This window comes from Schistocerca serialis, chromosome 5, assembly GCF_023864345.2.
Source record: "Schistocerca serialis cubense isolate TAMUIC-IGC-003099 chromosome 5, iqSchSeri2.2, whole genome shotgun sequence".
NCBI classification, from domain to species: domain Eukaryota; kingdom Metazoa; phylum Arthropoda; class Insecta; order Orthoptera; family Acrididae; genus Schistocerca; species Schistocerca serialis.
The window spans coordinates 636,204,267-636,219,642 of record NC_064642.1 but is presented as its reverse complement, the minus strand read 5'-3'; the positions used below and the strand labels follow the sequence as shown (position 1 = coordinate 636,219,642).

Sequence of the window (15,376 nt, the reverse complement as noted above, 5' to 3'; positions counted from 1 at the left end):
CGACAATATTAGTTTGTCCACCACAGGATTCCAGTACCAAACAGAACTTCTTGTCAGCAGCGTAAGATTTTGAAAGGTTTTTGAACTGAATTTTTCCATTTCCCGTATTTGGAGTGCGTGACGGAAACATTTTTTTTACTGTAAGTTAAATGACTAACCTTATGTATGAAAGGATATGCAAAAACACAGGCACGAAAGCAAACAGGTCCTTCGGACCTCCATCAAATGCATTGGTCGCTTGGCTAGCCCCACTTCCATCTAACAGCGTTAGTTGGGTACACAAGCGACAATGATGAAAGTTCCTTTTCTCGCTTTCTCGAAAATTATGCGTTTTCAGACCACATCCATGATTATGTAAAATGTTGAGTTTTCAATTAAGTATCTACCTGTGCTGTCAATTTTGAGTCGATTATATGTCATGGACTTTAGGGATGACTTTTTTCGAAAACGGTTGTGTTGGGCCCCAAAATATCTTAGTCTTTCAATTTAGATAGTACACAAGCGAACTGCCTAGCATGAGCCTAATCATTTGGCCATGTGTGAGGCATTCTTCCCGTTCTAAGTACTCCTGTACTCTTTAGTTGATTTCTTGCCTTTTGCCTCCAACTTCTCAGAAGCGACCTTTCAAATTTTGCAAGTGCTTTCTCTTTACTCACCTCAACTTGGCTCCTTCTGTTCATCACATCTTGCTGCCAAGCCTTGCTTATTAATACTTATCATCTCATTGTATTTCACATTGCATTATTCTGCACAACCGTACTTGCAGGAGCTTAAACTTTATGGTTATTTCAGCTGTTTCTTAGTCTATCCTAATGTTTCTCCTTAGTGCTGAACTTCCTCGCTCTGTTTACCATTTTACTATCCTCCTCCCACCTCTCTCATATGTACTCATTCAGATTCTCGTTCTGTCTTCTGTTAAACAACATATGGCTGGAAAACAGGTGTGTAGTTTGACGGTATTGCTTTTAACGGGCAAGGTGATAGGTGGTGATAGTGGTGCTGTTGCCAGGTTTTGAACTAACGATAATCATTTAAGAAGATTACAGTCAGTGCTTAAAAGACTTTTATCCAGTAGTTTCAACTCTAAAGCTTGAATTCAAAGAATGGCACCGTTTACAATAATTACCGTGGAGAACACGATCGCCACTGAAAAGGTTGTAAAGACATAGCCAAAAATAAAGCGCAGACAACCAGCAAACTCAAATTTCTGGATGAACACATTACATTTCAGTGGCACATTTCAGTCCGTTGGGTAACACAGGACCATTGACCCCACCGATACCTCACTTATGTCTTTTGGCACCACCATGTCGTATTTTCGCTTACGTTTCTGGTCGCATCTAAAATTTAAAGTGCGTACCATAATCAGATGCTTCAGTGTTGCTAAAAACCCAAAATGCAATTTTAGGTCAGGTGCTAGTTGCGTGGTGGTAGTGGTGGTGGTGGTGGTGGTGGTGGTTGTGATGGTGGTTGTGATGGTAGTGCTGCTGGTGGAGGTGCTGGTGGTTGTGATGGTAGTGTTGGTGGTGATGGTGCTGGTGGTTGTGGTGGTGGTGGTGATGCCTCATATCTTGTCATGTCATACACAGCCTACCAGTCCTGAATTACTTAAGGAGATTGCTGGACAGATCACCATTAACTCTTAGGCATTCAACGACTGAGATGTGAATGTGCTTGTTAAGTGATAGATGATTCGTGTAAGGCTGACTTATTTCTTATTGCCTGGATTCTCCTTTGTCTTACTCATTGTTCTCATTCAGTCTGCTTTAAGAGAAGTTTACACATGCTCCCTGTTACATGATAAACACAGCTAGCTATTAAAATTGCAACGTCGTGAAACTGTTCAGTATTTTCATATTTGAACTAAACGTTTTGAGTTCGTCTGTGAAGTAAATTTGTAGTAACTATCCATGTTAATTTCCAGACATTAAACCAAGGGCTCTCTGTAACTGTAACTCCTAGGTTAGGGATTCATAATTAATAATACTCCATTATCAGTAACAATTTTTTTCTAAGTAGCTGAATATGTGGCGCTACCCTGGTATCTAGTCATTTCAGTCACCCATTAGTCCACCTACTGCTTCCTCCTCTCTCTGTGTCAGTCTCCCCCCTCCTGCTCTCTGCATTTCTGCACCACACCCTCTCTCTGTCCACTTCCTCCACCCCCAACTCCAACTCCCTGTCCATCTGCTCCTGCCCATTTCTCTGTCCATCTACTTCTGCCCCTCCCTCTTTCTATCTGCTGCCCCCTCCATGTATCAGCTCTTTCCATTTCTCACCATCTCCTCCTCCACTCCTCTTACGTCCATCTCCTCCTCCCCTCTCTCTTTGTCCATCTCTTCCACCCCCTTCCCTCGTATTGTTACGGAAGCACTAAATGTTATATTCACTACAGCGAAATATTTCCGAGGAAGGAAGCCACCCTTCTAACATCGAATGCGAACCGTCAGAGATATCAGTGTGAAAAGAATACAGATATATAGTTACAGGGAAAATTCGGAAAGCGAGGGACACCCAAGGGTAAATTCAACAGATCATGAATGTATGAACTCACATGCAACAATTGTCAGTCAGTATACATAGGACAAACACGCGGGAACTTTAAAACGACTCGGAGTCCTAAAAAAGTAACAGCACCCATAGCGAATCTGATGACCACCTAATAGCCCATAACCATCAACCAACTACAATAGCAACAGGTTTAAAAATACTGAAACTGGTACAGCTGCCTAAGATCGTGGAGGACCCCCTCAAGGACGCAGAAGAGCCGCAGAACGACGTGGCGTGGAATCGACTAATGTCTGAAGTAGTGTTGGAGGGAATTGACACTATGAATCCTGCAGGGCTGTCCATAAATCCGTAAGAGTATGAAGAGTATGATGGGGGGGAGGGGGGGGGAGAGGTCTCCTCTGAATAGCACGTTGCAAGGCTAAGTAATGTTCATCTCTGGGAAGTTTCGTGGCCAGCGGAAGTGTTTAAACTCAGAAGAAGATTCCTGGAGCCACTCTGTAGCAATTCTGAACGTGTGGGGTGTCGCCTTATCCTGCTGGAATTGCCGAGGCCCTCCGGAATGCACAATGGTCATGAATGTATGTAACTGATCAGGCAGCATGCTTACGTAAATTTGAAACTACACTTGTCCGATCGGGCAGCTCCTTTCCAACGATCAACAGTAGGTGTCGACGGTCCAAGCGAGACGTAAACCTTTGTGTCGTGCGGTCATTGAGGGTACACGGGTAGGCCTTCGGCTCCAAAAGCCCATGTAAATGATGTTTCGTTGAATGATTCACACTCTGACACTTGTTGATGGTCCAGCATTGAAATCTGCAGCGGAATGGTTGCACTTGTGTCACGTTGAACGATTCTCTTCAGTCGTCGTTGGTCCCGTTCTTGCAGGACGTTTTTTCGTCGCCAGCGATTTCGGAGATTTGATGTTTTACCGGATTCCTGATATTCACGGTACACTCGTGAAATGACCGTATGGGAAAATCCCTACTTCATCGCCACCTCGGTGATGCTGTGTCCCATTGCTCGTGCGCCGACTATTATCCCACGTCCAAACTCACTTAAATCTTGATAACCTGTCGCTGTAGCAGCAGTAACCGACCTAACAACTGCGCCAGACACTTGTCGCAGTGCCGTGTTCTGCCTGTTTACACACCTCTGTAGTTGAATACGCATGCCTGTACCAGTTTCTTTTGCGCATCAGTGCATACGAGCGAAACATTTTGACACGCCAGACTCACGTCTCTTTTTTTTTTTTAAGGGATGTGTTAACTCGCCGATGAAATTCACATTTACATCGTTTGGTTTGCAGACTACAAACTATGAGTGCAGGACATCACACAGTTGGTCCTGCAAAACCATGTAATGTAAAATTACGACAGAACGAAAAAGAAAACTTTGCTTAGGCCTTACTTTATTAGATCAGTTACAGCCTAAAATGTTTTCATATTTTATAGTTTTCGTTAAACAAAAACCCACTGACTTTGGCGTAGAGGTACTGAAGCATTTTTGGGTAAAAAGAAAATACAGTGTGTTTGCAAAAAGGCGGAACCTATATTCTAAAATATAAGTTAAGGTAGCACTGGACACAGAACGATGTAACAGAATTCTATAGAATATAGACCTATAACTGTCTGTCGCAGATGCTCTGCATGTTTCCAGCACTAGGCTACATATTTCTCTGTAATGCATGCAAAGCGAAACGAGTCTAGTTTTTCTTTTTTTTCCCTGGCCTTTGGCGATTCATTTTATACACCGAAATACCCGACTGCGCAAAGAGGTAAAATAAAGATGGCAAGCGGCTCGACCTTTTCCACCGCCTCGGTTCTCAGACGCTGGCGGACGACTGCCGTTCTCTTACGGCAAAGCGAGACTACCGCCTGGCACCGGCGTCTGACTTGTAGACGCGCAAAGCCCGCAGCCACGACTCACTCCTTCCCTCTCAAACGCAGTGCGCTAAGAGGATTCCCCCTCCTACTGAGGGCTGCCCCATTCTGAGGTGGGACTCGGGACTCGCGGCTCGGCGGTTGCCATTCCGGCAACGTTCGCCGAAGGACGCTGACGTGTGCAGTTCGTTCTCTCGATGATTCATCTATTCCAGAAGAAAATAATTGTTACAGTCCTTTTGATGTGATCGTATTTACGAAGGAAACGAAAATTTGGTACTGACGTATTCTACGAGGGTATCTGTCTCCAGCGGCTCCCAGAAGATAAGTAACACCGACACATCAAAGGCGCATGTCTTCCTTTTGCAAAGACCGGGAAAAGTTTTGTCATTCTTCTGGGTCCCGTAAATGGCAGGTGGGGTATCCGTACTGTGCTCCATAATATTACTGTTGAGACAGGTCATTCCATCACTAACCAACAGCGAACAGAGTCTGAACAGATCTTGAAGTCCCAAAAGTACCGACCGGCTGCCGTGGCATCCCCAGCCCGTAGACATCACCGTATGCGGATATGGAGAAGCATGTGATCAGCACACCACTTATCAATTTTCGTGACCGGTGCCGCTACTTATCAGTCAAGTAGCTACTCAGTTGGTCTCACAAGGGCTGAGTGCACCACGCTTGCCATCACTAAGCAGACCCGGACCGTGACCCATCCAAGTGCTAGCTAAGCCCGACGGCGCTTAACTTCTGTGATCTGACGGGAACTGTTGTTACCACTGCGGCAAGCCTATTGACGATTCCATCAGTACTGTTCCTTGAGCCCAATTGAAGACCAGATTATAGGCGCCCCAGTCTGGAACCGCGCGACCGCTACTGTCGCAGGTTCGAATCCTGCCTCGGGCATGGGTGTGTGTGATGTCCTTATGTTAGTTAGGTTTAAGTAGTTCTAAGTTCTTGGGGACTGATGACCTCAGAAGTTAAGTCCCATAGTGCTCAGAGCCATTTTTTTAAAGACCGTATTACGTAAACTGTTACTGACCTATTTGCATTTCTTCAGCAAGAAGATCTGCTGTGTAAATGCATAGTTGAACAGAACGAGAAGTAGCAGTGCAGAAAAACAGTTCTAAAATTGTTCTTACAATGAGTGGCTAGTTTTTTTTTTAAGACTCATCCAGCTTTATGTGGCTACAGATGACGTCCTCTTCGTGTAGGTTATAATTTTCAGATCCAGGGTTTTAAATTACAGTGAAGATACTTATTATCATATTCAAGACATCATGGTTTATTTACAGTCACACATAGCAATCATTTACCTCCATGCCCCTGTTTTACGCACTTTGCCGAAAAGAGCCTTCCACAATTTTTATAAATAACACCGTGCGCAAACTGACGGGGCTGTATCACCTTTCAGATATATTTTTCATTGAAAGTCACAAGTCTGAATAAATCACTTTACCCAGACTAAACATACTACGCCGCTCGGAAACAATGACTGTAATTCCGGAGAGCACTACAAAGACTGCCCTACGCGAAAGCTAAACGAAGACTACCTAAATTTTTGGGCGTAGTCCAATGGTATATTACGGCTTATTATTCCAGGACCGGTATTTAACTAAATTAATTTTGGTATACATTTTTCCGCAAATGTTAGTGAACAGCTACCAGCATGGCTCTTGGGATATACAAAATTTATAGAAATAAAATAATTATTTATTATTGAACATAATTTTTCAGATGAGCTATTGTAAGATTTACGAAGTATACCTCATCTTCTGCTGAATAAACATCTTCATCAAAGAAAGAAAAACGGCAGTATATTTTCAGAAGTAGTTACTTTATTTACACGACCAGCTTCGACATCTCATTTAAACCACCTTTCGGCCTCTATGCACTTCGTGTATAGAGAACCCGTTACATGGGACATAGAGCCTGGAGGTGGCATTAATGACATGCCGAAAAACTGGACTTGTAAATAACTACTTCTGAAAATATGCGGCTGTCTGCTGATTGTTCGTAGGTAAATACCTGACCGGCCGATGTCCTGTATCACCGATGGATCAACAGAGATTAACAACATCTTAATTGGTTTTTATGGAAAACTAGACGTTTTTTATTTAATGGAAATTAAGTGTTATAAGGAAATTATGTGACCAAGTATTGCGTAATTATGCTAGTTATGCCAATTACGGTAAAATGAAATAGACGAAATTTACGGAATAATAAGCATTTTTAAAATCAATGTTAGAAACGGAGTTTCAAAATATTACACAAAAATTGGAAAAGATCGAAGTTTAAATAAATGATTCCATACGACACATTGAACACTAGATTTGTAAATTTAGACAAAACATAGCTGAAGAAATTAATAGAACTGCAAAATTTGGCAGTCAAGATAGGTACTGTAGTATACTAAAGATCAAGAATGGTTCATATGGCTCTGAGCACTATGGGACTTAACTTCTGAGGTCATCAGTCCCCTAGAACTTAGAACTACTTAAACCTAACCAACCTAAGGACATCACAAACATCCATGCCCGAGGCAGGATTCGAACCTGCGACCGTAGCGGTCGCGCGGTTCCAGACTGTAGCGCCTAGAACAGCTCGGCCACCCTGGGCGGCCAAAGATCCCTGTAATAGAGTTTCTTTATATCAAGCAGCTACGGGACTCTAATTGCTGTCAATTCGTAGATACATGTTAGGGTCTGTCCTGCTTTAACAATACAACGGGGGCTATGACACTTTACATTTCTAATTCACGCCCAAATAGTTCCATGAGACAATTAATGAAGGGTGCATATGTACAGCCGGCCACTGTGGCCGAGCGGTTCTAGGTGCTTCGGTTTGGAGCCGCGCGACCGCTACGGTCGCAGGTTCGAATTCTGCCTCGGGCATGGATGTGTGTGCTGTCCTTAGATTAGTTAGGTTTAAGTAGTTCTAAGTCTAGGAGGCTGATGACCTCAGATGTTAAGTCCCATAGTGCTCAGAGCCGTTTGAACCATTTGAAGCATATGTACAGTGCAGACTAACCTGACACCTAGTGAAAGACTGTGCGATTGAGTTCTAACAAACAAATAAATTTCTTGAGAAAACAAGTGAAGCACCAAGTAGACATATTCGAATCACATTGTAACTTCGTACACAAACTCCACCCGCGGGTATGCAAATGGTTAGAGTTGTGATTCTCTGCGACAGGTAAAATGGACAGCAGAGTGCATTGGTGTCGTTCATGTTCAGTTTTTTTATCAGGCCTAGTACAGTGTGTAAGCGGTATGAACAGCGTCATATATTGCGTGATCACTGTTAAAGACATGGAGATGCAGCGTACTCGTGTGAGAGAGCGTTAACAGCAAGTGACAATGTTAAGGGATCTATCAGCGGGTCTCGATTTCGCAGGCTGCTCCGGTTGTGCAGTATCGAGATTTGTGCGGTATTCCGATGCGACAGTGGCCGATATTGGACTGCACTGGAATGCGGTCATCCTGCACCAATAACCGAAACAAGGAATTACCGACCCATGCATACGCTGCTGTTAACACCACAACACAAACCGTTGTATTTGGAGTGGTGTCACAAGAGGAAAGCATGGACCATCAACGATGCCTCAACGATGAGCCGCGGTTCCGCTGCGTGACCACAGTCGGCCAGAACGGCGGCAGTACTTGGAGAGGTGTAATTTTCCCATGCCTTACAGAAGCACATTGTGTTAGTTCTGGCGACATGATGTGGGCGCTGTCGGGTCACTGGTGGCACTGATTGAAAGAAATGTGACTGCACAATGGAGTGTCACGGACATCCTGCGAACTCATGTGTTCTCTCTCATCAGCCAGTAACGCGTTGCTGTTTTTGAGCGTGACCACTACGGTCGCAGGTTCGAATCCTGCCTCGGGCATGGATGTCTGTGATGCCCTTAGGTCCTGAAAAAATTATGGTGTCCATGTTCTGGGACAGCGAGGGCGTAATCCTTACCCATTGCGTTCCAAAGGGCACTACGGTAACAGGTGCATCCTACGAAATTGTTTTGAAGAACATATTCCTTCCTGCACTGCAACATAAACGTCCGGGAAGGGCTGCGCGTGTGCTGTTTCACCAAGACAACACACCCGCACATCGAGCTAACATTACGCAACAGTTTCTTCGTGATAACAACTTTGAAGTGATTCCTCATGCTCCCTACTCACCTGACCTAGCTCCTAGTGACTTTTGGCTTTTTCCAACAATGAAAGACACTCTCCGTGGCCGCACATTCACCAGCCGTGCTGCTATTGCCTCAGCGATTTTCCAGTGGCCAAAACAGACTCGTAAAGAAGCCTTCGCCGCTGCCATGGAATCATGGCGTCAGCGTTGTGAAAAATGTGTACGTCTGCAGGGCGATTACGTCGAGAAGTAACGCCAGTTTCATCGATTTCGGGTGAGTAGTTAATTAGAAAAAAAATCGGAGGCCTTAGAACTTGAATGCACCTCGTGCTTAAACCTAACTAACCGCCGGCCGGAGTGGCCTAGCGGTTCTAGGCGCTACAGTCTGGAACCGCGCGACCGCTGCGGTCGCAGGTTCGAATCCTGCCTCGGGCATGGATGTGCGTGATGTCCTTAGGTTAGTTAGGTTTAATCAGTTCTAAGTTCTAGGCGACTGATGACCTCAGAAGTTGAGTCGCATAGTGCTCAGAGCCATTTGAACAATTTTTTTGCTGTTTTTGAGCAGGACAACGTTCATCCACACATGCCACATGTCTTTATGAATTGTCTCGTTATACTGAGGTACTTCTGTGGCCAGCAAGATCCCAAAATCTGTCCCTATAGGCTATGTATGGGGCTAGCTGGGACGTCGACTCCATCCCAGAACCAGTACACATCCTTTACAACAGTTGTAGGTCAGTTTGCTTTGCGACACCTTTCCCAATCCAGTAGTGCGCGCCTTCTGGTAAAAAGGGTCCAGTTGCATAGCCATAAGTGGGCTCATACTCCGAACTTCTTGTAAATTTGACTCGGTTTTGTAACCACTGCAACAACATGCTCCCTCAGTAGTGATGTTTCGTTTCCTCCTCCCCTTCTGGCAGCGTAGAACTATATCATAAACACTGTACTTAGTTGCATTATGAAAAGAATTATAAATCTGTTATGTAGCATAAATGAACAGTGTGAACGACCTACAACTGTGATCCGTAAACCACATACAGCGTGCGGCGGGGTGTACATGATCTGCCAGCGTTGTTGACCATGAATCGTATTCCATTCACACATAAAAAGAAAATTTTGTCGCTAGTACGTTGTACCAGCCAGAATTGTACATACTTTAGTAGCGTGGTCGCTCTGCGCGCGGTGTATTGGGATAAAAATTTAGTAGCGTGGGCGCTCTGCGCGCGGTGTATTGGGATAAAAAGTCTGTTGCCTGATTCGTATTATCTCTCGAAATTTAATGAATAAAGCTTCCGTGAGGCACGCCACCCATTGGAGTATTTTAAGAAACTCTAATGTTAACTGAACGGACCTTGACGAAAAACGTAGCTCTTCTTTGTATCATCTTTGTATCAGTTCTATCTTTTCCTTTAATTCAATTTGGTAAGGGGCTTCTTAGTCGGCGGCGGTGGCCGAGCGGTTCTAGGTGCTTCAGTTCGAAACCTCGCGACTGCTACGGTTGCAGGTTCGAATCCTGCCTCGGGCATGGATGTGTGTGATGTCCTTATGTTAGTTAGGTTTAAGTAGTTCTATGTCTAGGGGACTGACGATCTCAGATGTTAAGTCCCGCGGTCTCGCGGTACCAGACTGTAGCACCTAGAACCGCTCGGCTGGCTAATGTTTATCGCAGTTGCGCGAACTATCTCGCTAGGCCATTCGGTCGACTCACATTTCCATCTAACGCCACCTGTTCGCAGTTCCCGTCCATTTGCCCCTTGCTGCTCATTACTGTGAGATTCCTATAGGAGGTCGAACGTGATTGTACAATCGCATTGAAAGTGCTGGATTCATAGCCTATCGAGACGAAACAGTTATATGAACGAGTGGTGTCTACAAATTCATGTAGTTGTGACAAGAACTGCAAGCAATCGATATTTGGGTCTGGTACCTCGCGGAAGGCCTTTTGTCACAGCAGCAAATAAAGCTGCACTGCTTCAGTGAGTCAAACAACACGGAAAGTGTAAGGCAGCTGTGTGGATGAGTGACACTAGGCTTCCGCGGCAATTGACACCGTCAATGAAGTTCTTCTAGGTATGTGAGCGCATTGTCATTGTGTAAAATTCGGCCACTATTGCCAAGGGCCTTTACCAGGATGCTTTTGCTAACACTCTGGAGAATTTTATCGGCTGAATCCATACTCAAGTGTGTAACCTCCCCACCGTAATTTTAAAAAGAAAGAAAAACAATACTTAATACAAATGGGAGCCGAGTGTAACCTCCCCACAATGAAATGTACTGACAATGGCAACAAAAATGTGAAATTCGCAATCTGACTCAAATATAAGTTCTTCATAAAAAAATTAAAGTCAATTCAGTGACAACAAAATCTCACCGATACTGTTAATTCAATTACACCAAATATCGGTCTTTGGCCCTGTGTAAAACAATCAGAATTAAATTCTTACCTCAGAATAACTGGATGTCAAATTTCTGCTCTTATCTCTGCGCTCGGCTTGGAGGAACTGCATTGCAAATAGTAATATTCCTTTTTTCTGAGATTTTACTGAAATTTTTCTTCAAAAGAAGTGGAATGAAATGGGAAGTGCAACGAAATCTTTAGTTCAATAAAAAATAAAATTTTGAAAAAAATGCTTTTGAAATAAAAATTATTATTGGGGCACTTGTTGGAGAATAATTACAATAAATAAATTTTTACATTATCTAATGATTATATTAATTAACAATATACCTCATTCAGCATCTTGACCAGTGTTGCCGACCGCCTACATCACACAACCGCACTGGGCTGCTACTACTGACCGACCGCCCGCAACAAAATCGAGCTACAGACTGCCACGACTACAGACAGAGTACTGCTCTGCATAGCGACAACTAGCGAACTGCTCGCAACACTCGCGCGGTCAAGCGCATACTCTCTGGTCAGAGACGCTGCAATGCCTCGCCATCGCTGCTGCGTTACATACGTGTTTCAAGTGGTGGAAATATACGACAACAATGCACCATCATAAGAGTATTTATGTGGCACAAACACTTTCAATGTGGTCAAACTGGTCTGAATGTCGAAAACCTAGGTGCCAGACTACATCTCTGTGAAGAACCGGGAATAGGAAGAGAAGTGGAGATATTGGTGCTCCAAGATATTGGTGATCCGAGACGATAGTGGTCAGTTTCCAAAATCTGTGTCCCATGGCCGCGAGTGGTGTACTATTTGCTACAGACAAGTTGGACAGTCCACGTTAATACACCGGCTAATCGGGTCCGACGAGTCACGATTTCGTCTCTTCTTTAGGTGATTAAAGGCGGCGAATGCACCAACGTTTCAAGTGGCTGTGTGATGATGTTTCTGGGGTGTTTTACTTACCACTATTTGGGGGTACACATTCGGCTTACCATGAACGGGAACCAGTATTTTTTTTTTTCCTAATTCTGATTGACGACTTGTTGCCCCTTCATCTGCATCTTCATGACTGTTATCCTGCGGAGCTTCCCATTTCCAAAGATGAGAACAGTTTTGTTCATATGGCCTCACGCGTACTTTCCAAGTCAGATGAACACTTAGGATATCTATCGTTCCTCGACTGGCCCACTAAATTATCCGATTTTATGCTTATAGGGGCAACGGCCTTGCCGCAGTGGATACACCGGTTCCCGTGAGATCACAGAAGTTAAGCGCTGTCGGGCGTGGCCGGCACTTGGATGGGTGACCATCCAGCCGCCATGTGCCGTTGCCATTTTTCGGGGTGCACTCAGCCTGGTGATGCCAATTGAGGAGCTACTCGACCGAATAGTAGCGGCTCCAGTCAAAGACAACCATCATAACGACCGGGAGAGCGGTGCGCTGACCACACGCCCCTCCTATCCGCATCCGCACTGAGGATGACACGGCGGTCGGATGGTCCCGATGGGCCACTTGTGGCCTGACGACGGAGTGCTTTTATGCTTATAGGGAAGGACGATATGGAACAGCGAGTTGTGACATGTCTCCGCAATCTGGTGGCTGTACGAGATCTAAGAACCAATGTTGAGCTAGGTAGGACAAACCTGATGAAACTTTTGTAGTCATTATTATTACCATTACTATTATCGCTATTAGTGGCGGCAGCTTTATTTGTTCACATTCACTATTATTTACTCAGATTGTCACCACACAAACTCAAATCATTTTAATACTATTGTTCATATTAAAATTGTTATTTCTTAGGTATCAATGATGTAAAAAAATGAATTGTTTGTGTGAAACCCTGGTCCAGTGTAAGAGAGAATCTGACATCCGTAATCAGGTCATATTAAGCATATAAATAAATAAAAAAAAAAGACAATACCAGCAGTTTTCCAGTTATCAGTCAACGAAACATTATCCAACAATTCGCGTTCTGGTGGTAAACGGTTCAAATCTCCGTATATCTGTCCAGACCTAGTTTCTACATACTTTCTCTAAACCCTTTAAGATGCATGAGAAGATGTCACTTATGAAAGCTATAAGACGCAAGTCATCCCCCACTGGTACTCTATACGAGCTTCTAAAAACGGCTCTATGGGACTTAACATCTGAGGTCATCAGTCCCCTAGAACTTAGAACTACTTAAACCTAACTAACCTAAGGACATCACACACATCCATGCCCGAGGCAGGATTCGAACCTGCGACCGTAGCAGCTGCGCGGTTCCGGACTGAACGACTAGAACAGCTCTGCCACCGCGGCCGGCTATACGAGCTTCTGCTCCAACTCTAATGAACTTATACATCACGATAAAATCGAGACATTCCTTCCTTCCTTCCTTCCTTCCTCTGGAACATTTCCTTCGGAATGAACGGTATAAAACATCGTTTCTCATCGAGTGATAGTATATGATATACGTCACTAATTGCATGGACAAATCAGAAATATTTACTGACCTATGTAGACAAAATACAGCTGTATTTGAAAATCATAATTGCACGTTGATAGCATTATGTTAAGTATCCACTAATTGCTGGATATGCAATAAATCTGCCACACAGTGTTTCTGAAAGTGGATGAAGAATTTAAATAACATTCGCCTCCGTTACCTTCGTCGGGTTTAAAGTTTTATTGTTTTTACGAGCGCGAGCAAGGACCGGCTCATACAGTCTAGTCCCTAACAAGACGCTCCCAGTCATTATATGTTTTCTCTTGTGGTCCCGCTATAATGAACACGGCCTTCTTGGAGTCTCGCATCGTTAACGTTTTTACATAATTTTTATTGGCTAGAGCACAGCTGAATCGGCTGTGTTTTCAAATTGTGATCACGAGGGCATTATGTAAATACTCCTGGACCGATAAGCGTCCTTCCGACGATTTCTCCCTTTTTTTGTTTCATACCGCTCCTCTACCAAAGAAGTGAATCAGTGCGTTTGTTAATTTGAAAAGCTCCGTGAAAGTACAGCGTTTGTCCTTGAAGCATAAATCACTCACTGGATTTTTTTCTCTCTATGGTCCCTTCATCAATTTCAGACACTTGGCACTGTTCCTCAGTCTTTTATATTTCAATTCAGCCTACAGCTCTCATGCTTTCTATGTTCAGAATATTTCAGCTTTTCTTTTACGAAATAATTCGCGACTCAGGTCACTTAATTTCCTTCGAGGCAATTACTTCACTCTTTTTCATATTCATAAGTTCGTCATAGTTCTCTGTAATCAGAAGTGTAAACTAAATGACGTTCATTCCTTAGGGTGTTTCTGTTGTTTTAGTGAGGTTGGATCACATAGCTTATTACTGTGTTTGTGTTGTTTTGAACGGTAATGGATGTCAACGAGAGGCAAAGGGCGGAGTAGTTTTCATTGCGTACTCAATTGCTATTCTATAAACGTAACTAGTAATTGACGACTTCACTATTTAATCCCGTAAACTCTAACCAACTAACCAACCAACAACGAGGGACTCAGATTTTAACGTGTCCATCCCACACACGAGCCATAAACAACGATGTAGCACTCCATCACTCCATTTACAACTGCGGAGGAGCTTTGAATATGATCTAGAACATTGGCGCAGAAGTATGCGATCACGAACTTTAGTCCTTTGCTTTCTGATACGGAGACTTCTTTTAAATCTGTAACTGGAGGATGGAAGTCGGCAGGTTCCAATTGGCACAGTTGCTGGTGAAGAACTTTTTAACTACTATAACTAGACTAAAAAACCAAACCGAGGTATGTGAAAAAAGCACAACCAGAACTGAAAAAACTGTGGATGAACAAAAAATTACAGTATATTTTCAGAAAGTGGTTCCCCATAGCTCCTAAGAGTTTTTGAACGTCCTGATTACCACCAGATTTGCTGATAAAATTTATTTGTTTAACAATATGTTTCATTCAAGAACGAGATTTTCACTCTGCGGCGGAGTGTGCGCTGATATGAAACGTCCTGGCAGATTAAAACTGTGTGCTGGACCGAGACTCCAACTCAGGATCTTTGCCTTTCGCGGGCAAGTGCTCTACTATCATTTTTTTCTTTTTTTTTTAAAAATCTCATTTTGTTCGCTTTCGTTCATTGCATCTGCTCGTGGCTTTTTTTTTTATTACAGAGGACAGCTAACCCTCTGACGGAACACGCTGAGCTACCGTGCCGGCTACCATCTGAGCTACCCAAGCACAACTAACACCCCGTCCTCACAGTTTCACTTCTGCCAGTACCTCGTCTCCTAGCTTCCAAACTTTACAGAAGATCTCCTGCAGGAGCTTCTGTAAAGTTTGGAAGGTAGGAGACGAGGCACTGGCAGAAGTGAAGCTGTGTGGACGGGACGTGAGTAGTTCTTGGGTAGCTCAGATGGTAGAGCACTTGCCCGCGAAAGGCAAAGGTCCCGAGTTCGAGTCTCGGTCCGGCACACAG

General features: G+C 43.9%; 1 protein-coding gene and 1 pseudogene across 2 annotated transcripts in view; both read left to right on the top strand.

The window, feature by feature from the left end:
- LOC126481330 (muscle, skeletal receptor tyrosine protein kinase-like) overlaps positions 1-15,376 on the top strand; it is a 617,768-nt gene that overhangs the window by 301,910 nt on the left and 300,482 nt on the right. The gene's annotated exons all lie outside the window — the stretch shown is intronic.
- On the top strand, positions 12,143-12,259 carry LOC126482468 (5S ribosomal RNA; annotated as a pseudogene).